Below are 6,423 nucleotides of genomic sequence, written 5' to 3' on the forward strand. Positions count from 1 at the left end.
GAAGCAGACTGTGACAGTGATCATAATTTGGTAATAGGAAAAGTGAAGGCAAAATTAACAACAAAGAAAACCCCACAAAACAGAACCAAGAGATACAACGTGGACAAGCTAAAGATACAAGAGGTCCAAGAGGAATATCAGATGGAAATACAAAACCGTTTCGATGTGCTAAATCTAATTGAAGATGGGGAGGAAGAGGAAGAAGATATCGACTGCAAACTAAAGAAAATTGAAGAGGTAGTACATAAAGCTGCTGAGGGGTATGTAGGATGCATAACACCAGTTAGAAGAAACCATTGGTATGATGAAGAATGTAAGGAGGTATCTAAAGAATGCAGAAAAAATAGAGAAAACCTAATGCAAAACCCATCAGACTTAAGATTAGCAGAAAACTTGAGAGAGAGTAGGAGGAGTGTGCTATCTCCGCTTCTACCAACACTTTATGTTCCCTTTTGTAAAATTGTAATTCTTCATTCACTTTCAACTTTCTTCACTTTCTTTTTATCATTGTAGTATTGTAAGTCACTCGTCTATAGACCCCATGCCTCTTCCGTAACGTAGACTTTTAGTCAAGTTCCAGTACTCAATAAACGAAGGGGAATTAAATAAATGAACTTTTCTTCATTTTCTTCACGAATTCTTGTAAAACGTATTTTCTTAGGTACACCTGAGTAATCCCACCTGGGATCCTCTTACACCCACCAAGCTAAGTCTGCTCCGACGTCACAATTTAATTCATCCAATAACTTTGAACGTTACAAATAAGTGCCACCAATAATTTTTCTCCTCCTCCACCCATTTCTCCAATCAGAAAGACTGTTATACTGTCTCAAGCAATACTGTTTACGCAAGCACTTCTGACACAAGCAGAACAGGCTTTGTGTTCACATTCCGTCACATCAGCACCTTTGATCGCCACCCCAACCAATGTTTACAAACTCCAGGCGGTAAGCGAAATATGCAACTCTGCAACTTACAGTCGGTCATTGTTTCATAGCAACCGAATATACAATGAATAAAAAATTTACATATTGTTTCACCTACACCTATATCTACTTAAATGTCTACTTCTATCTACCGGCCTCTTACAGGGCTCGGCAGCTACCCCCTGGTCGTCCCGACTAATGATATCTACTACCCTTTTACAGGGCTTGGTATTATACACTTGGAAATTATCATGTATATAAAAAGCTAATCTAACCTTGCAACTGGTAAAATGGTATCAGTAAAACACATAAAACATATACATATCAAAGACATAAGCAACCCTTCAAAATACAAATAATAATTCTTCAGAATAATGGTAAATAACATACATGTCAAAATAATACATGGTAAATAACGTATCCCAAAATATTATAGATGAAATGAAATGTAAAATAGATTTGCAAAACTCATTATCTTTTCAAAGATGTTAGCAATATGCAGTTAGAAAAGTATTGTAAAGTGTCTCTTCTTGCATTCCAATTATTTTTGTTAACACACTTTTTCTTTCAAAGAAACACTCTTAATGCTTCACAAAATAATATATCAATACTTATGTGAATTGTCCTTAAGTATTGGTAAAATTCCAAGTCTGACCACAGCAGATCCAAAGTCTTTATGTCCCGGCCTGACACCAAGTTCCAGTAGTTTAGGTCTCCCATCCCAAGTACATACAAATGGTCAAATTAATACTATCTGTAAAATGCATCAAGATTAATATTCAATTCAATTAGAATATTATCAATATACTCCTTATACTCTTCTGGTTCATTAGAATTGATACACAGGGTATCACAACAGTCATCTTCATAGATCTGCAACCTAACTTTCTTCATATCATCTAAATGCCTATCAATTCTTCCCTATTTTCTAAATGGAAGAGTTTAAATTTATTTCCACTTGCATGGACCTGAGTACATTGGTGAAAGTTTATTATAGGGTGAATGTAGTTAGACCAAAACTAAATCTCCTATTTTCAATTCTAGTTTATGTGCTATTTTGTGTTGTTGCTTTTTCATCTCTTGTGAATACTCCTGCATATGTTCCTCAACTCTTTAGTGAATACTTTGGGAAGTATTTATTCTATTTGAGATATAATCATCTATATTATACACAGTTTTCTGCTCTCCAGTCAAGATTTTATATGGAAGAAGTCTTCCCCCAAAAAATTAAAATGAGGTGTTTCAACTGTTGCTACATCAATTTGGTTGTTCAGAGTACATTTAACACAAGGAATCCAAGTATCCCAAGTTATACTATAGGGACTTATCATACTTCTAAGACATGTAATAATGTTCTCTACAACTCCATTACTTTGTGGATAATTCACTAGAATGTTTACTTTCTTTATCTTAAATAAACCACATAATTTTTCCGTTTTTTTTTTATCAAATTCAGTTCCATTATCTGAAACTAAGATCTTAGGTGTAGTGAAATTACAGATTATCTGATCATAGATTACTGAAGCAATAGTTTCAGCTTTCTTATTTGGAATGAGTTGTAAAATACAAAATCTTGACAAATAATCAATGGCAACAAATACATATTTATATCCATTCTCAGACATAGGTAACTTCAATGTATCTATGTGAACTCTTTCTCAAGGTTTCTGTGGAATAGGATAGGTAAATATAGGAGCAGGTTTTGGTGTATTTCCTTTCATCTTAACACATTTAAAATAATCAATATAATTATATATATCTTTCTTCATACCTGGCCAAAAGTATTTAAGTTGTGCTTGTCTATAAGTTTTATCCTTTCCTGGATGTGAGCTACAATCACTATCATGAAGTAACTTCAATATCTCTTTTACAAGAGTTTGTGGTATTACCAACTGATTTACTGGACCTCTAGAAATATCTTTCCCGCTTACAACTGTTTTTCTATACAAAAGTCCATTAATCAAATGAAATTCCTCTATCTTATACCCCTTTGGTAGTTTTGGAGGATTTCCTCTTGGGTTCATCAAGTACTTGACTAATGAGTCACATGTCTTATCATCCCTCTGTTCTCTTATTAGCATTTCCTCATCTAAAGTTACTAACTCTTCTATACTACAAACAAAATTAATCAACCCTGTCATTGGTTGGCTAATGTTTCTAGAAAGTGCATCTGCCGCAACATTCTTTCTACCCGGAATATATTCAAATTTAACTTCATAGCACTGAAGTACCGCAAACCATCTAGCGAGTCTGCCCCTAAGATTCTTATGCTTAAATAAGTTCTGAATAGCTGTATGATCAGTCCATACTCTGATTGGATATCCCAGTATCATATCTCTAAAACTTTCTAATGAATATATCACTGCTAATGTTTCTCTTTCTGTTATAGAGTAGTTTCTTTCTGCATTATTACAATTGGTTTCAAAGTTCCATTTCTCTCTTGCATGAGTATTCCTGCTAATCCTATGTCAGATGCATCAGTGCAAAGAATGATTTCTTTATCATAGTCTGGAAATATTAAATTTGGAGAACTCGTAAGTTTATCTTTCAACTTGTCAAAAGCTTGCTGTTGTGCAGGTCCCCACATGAGCTTTGAGTCCTTCCTCAACAAAGAACTTAATGGATTAGTAATGTCAACATATCGTTGAATAAATTTTCTAGAATATCATGTCAATCCCAAAAAGCTCCTAAACTTGTCTACATTGGTTGGAACTGGAAAATTCTTGACTGCTTCAACTTTTGAATTCATTGTACTAAGTCCATGTCTGTCTATCTTATGTCCCAAATAAGTAACACTGTCCTGCAAGAACTTACATTTTTCAAATTTCACTTTCAATCCTGCTTCAACTAGTCATGAGAATATCAAATCTAATTTCTTAAAGTGCTCAGCCGCTGTCTGGGAAACTATTAAAATGTCATCTAGGAATACACTGGTAGTGTTTCCTAACAACCCATCTAGAATTGTTTTCATTAGTCTCATGTAAGTTAATGGACTATTACATAACCCAAATGGCATTCGTTTGAACGCATAATGTCCCGTTGGAGTAGAAAATGCTGTGAACTCTCGTGAGTCTTCATGGAACTCTATTTGCCAAAAAGCAGATTTGATGTCTATAGTGCTAAAATACCTATTCTCAGTTCCTAAACTTCTTAGAATGTCCCCTATTACTGGTAATGGTAGCCTGTCACTTATGGGGTGCTTATTCAATTCCCTATAATCAATAACTGGGTGTATAGTACCATCTAATTTTGGCACCAAAATCAAAGGAAAGTTCCACTCACTTTAACTATGTTCAATAATATCCTCCGATAACATTTCAGTGATCAGTTTATCTACTATTGCTAATTTAGAGTGGGGAACTCTGTAGGCGGGTATGCAAATAGGCTGTGTTCCTGGTTTTAATCTGATTTTATGTTTTAAAACAGTTGTTTTGCCTAAGGCGTCCCCCGGCAAAGCAATTGCTTTATTGTGCTTCACAAGCAAAGCAACCAAACTTTCATCCAACTCAGGGCAATTAGTTGGTTCTAATTGATTCTTGTATTTCTTTCCTAACTCTATTTCTTCCTGAACTGAACAAATTGATGAAATTAGTAATTCCACCTCCTTAGTACTCTCATTTAAAATGTTGAAGGGTTTGGTACACACCTGAAAACATCCTATTTGTGTACTTTTCCTTAAAACTATATCTTTATTTAAAGTGTTAATCATTAATATTTCTACTATGTTTTTATTTGACTTATAAATCCCTGAGTCAAATTTCAAACCTTTTAATCTAATTGATTCCGGGAGGGTTAAATTTTCAGAGTCTACAGTGACGCCTTTCAACTGCATTTTGACCCTGTTAATGCTCTGGAGTGTAATAATGTCGACTTTATTACGCCATCATCCACAGTATGCAATGCTTCATTTGTAGTTGATGAATTAGTAATTTCTGGGAATTCTTGAATATCTGAGTTGGGTTCACTATATGAGGCTTTACTTTCTGTTGGTCTGGATCGCTCGGCCTCGTTATCTAAAGTAAAATTGTTATCTTTGTTATCTATGTTAGGGATCCATTGATTCCTGTCACTGGTCTTAAGTCTGGTTGATTTAAAAATGGGATTAACTGATTTCACTAAAATCCCTAAGTCAGCAGGACATATGGCCATATTCTCTTTTCTCATAGTTGCAAATGCTATCAATATATCTCCTGAAAAAAACAGATTCTTCTACAAATATCACTGGAATATGCAAAATTTCATTTGTATATAAGATAGCTGCTAGTTCAACCTTACCTAATGTTTTTAACTGATTTCCAGTTACTCCTTGCAGTGAGTAACGGATTGGTTCCAAGATTTTCACTCCTGGTTTCAACTGGTTTAAAACTTTACTGGTAATTACATTAACTACAGATCCTGTATCAATAAATATTTGAATAGGTTTATTGAACACCCTATCAATAATGAGAGGTCCTACAGAAGTCCTTCCAATTGTAATTGTCAGTTTATGACTATCTTTGATGTTGGAGTTTTCTTTCACCTTTCTATCACTCTTAGGCTTAATATAATACTTTCTAGAATATTGGTTTATTCTGTGTCTGGGGGTTTTCCTCTTGTTTCCTGGTGCATACGAAAATTTCTACATTTATGGGTTTATGGCCTTTTTTTTTTTTTTTTTTTTTTTGTGATACATACAGAAAGGTGGGTTTCTACAGTGATACTCATCATGACCCTCATATTTGAAATTTCTACAAATAATTCCATAATAACAGTCTTGTGCTCGGTCCATGTCCTAATTCTGTTTTCTTAAATTCTCCTCTAGAGTACCTCTGTTGTCCCACTGTCATCACATATGGATTTATTATTCTAGTCTCACTGTACCCTTGCATTAGATAATCTACCTCCCCTAAATTCATAGTTGACTTGAGATCTTTATACAGCTTTTCTGCCGTTAAATCATCAGAATTTTTGGTTAACAATCCAAATGTGATCAATTTTATTACCTGAGAAACTTTCATTTTGTCACTAGATCTTTCTATCCAATCTGAATCTTTCAAGATGGAATTCATGTATTTTGACCATCTATCCAATCTAGCTAAGTATTCTGTGTCTGATTTACTTGTTCTAACTTCTTTGATCATTTTAGCCAAAGACCTGATAGGATCCTGATTACTTTTGGACATAAAATGTTTAATGAATGCTATATCATAGGTTTCATATTGGTTGATATCTTCCATTTGCTGATAATTTATGATAAACCTAGCTCTACCCTTCTCAGGATCTATATTTTTACCTTTAAAATGTCTATTTTCCTTTTTCATCTGTTATATTTTTGCTCACAATTAATGTATCTATTAAGTTAAGGAACTTATTAACTCCTAAAGTGTTTTCATCCCCGGTAAATTTGAGTATATTAATGTTTGAGTTATGAACCTCGTGTCGCAAAACTGAGTTGTTCATACCTTCAGTAAGTTGATTTGACTTGACTGCCTCCACGTAGTCTTGCTTACGTACGTCA

This window comes from Oratosquilla oratoria, chromosome 14, assembly GCF_046742065.1.
Source record: "Oratosquilla oratoria isolate Oo_2021 chromosome 14, ASM4674206v1, whole genome shotgun sequence".
Taxonomy (NCBI): domain Eukaryota; kingdom Metazoa; phylum Arthropoda; class Malacostraca; order Stomatopoda; family Squillidae; genus Oratosquilla; species Oratosquilla oratoria.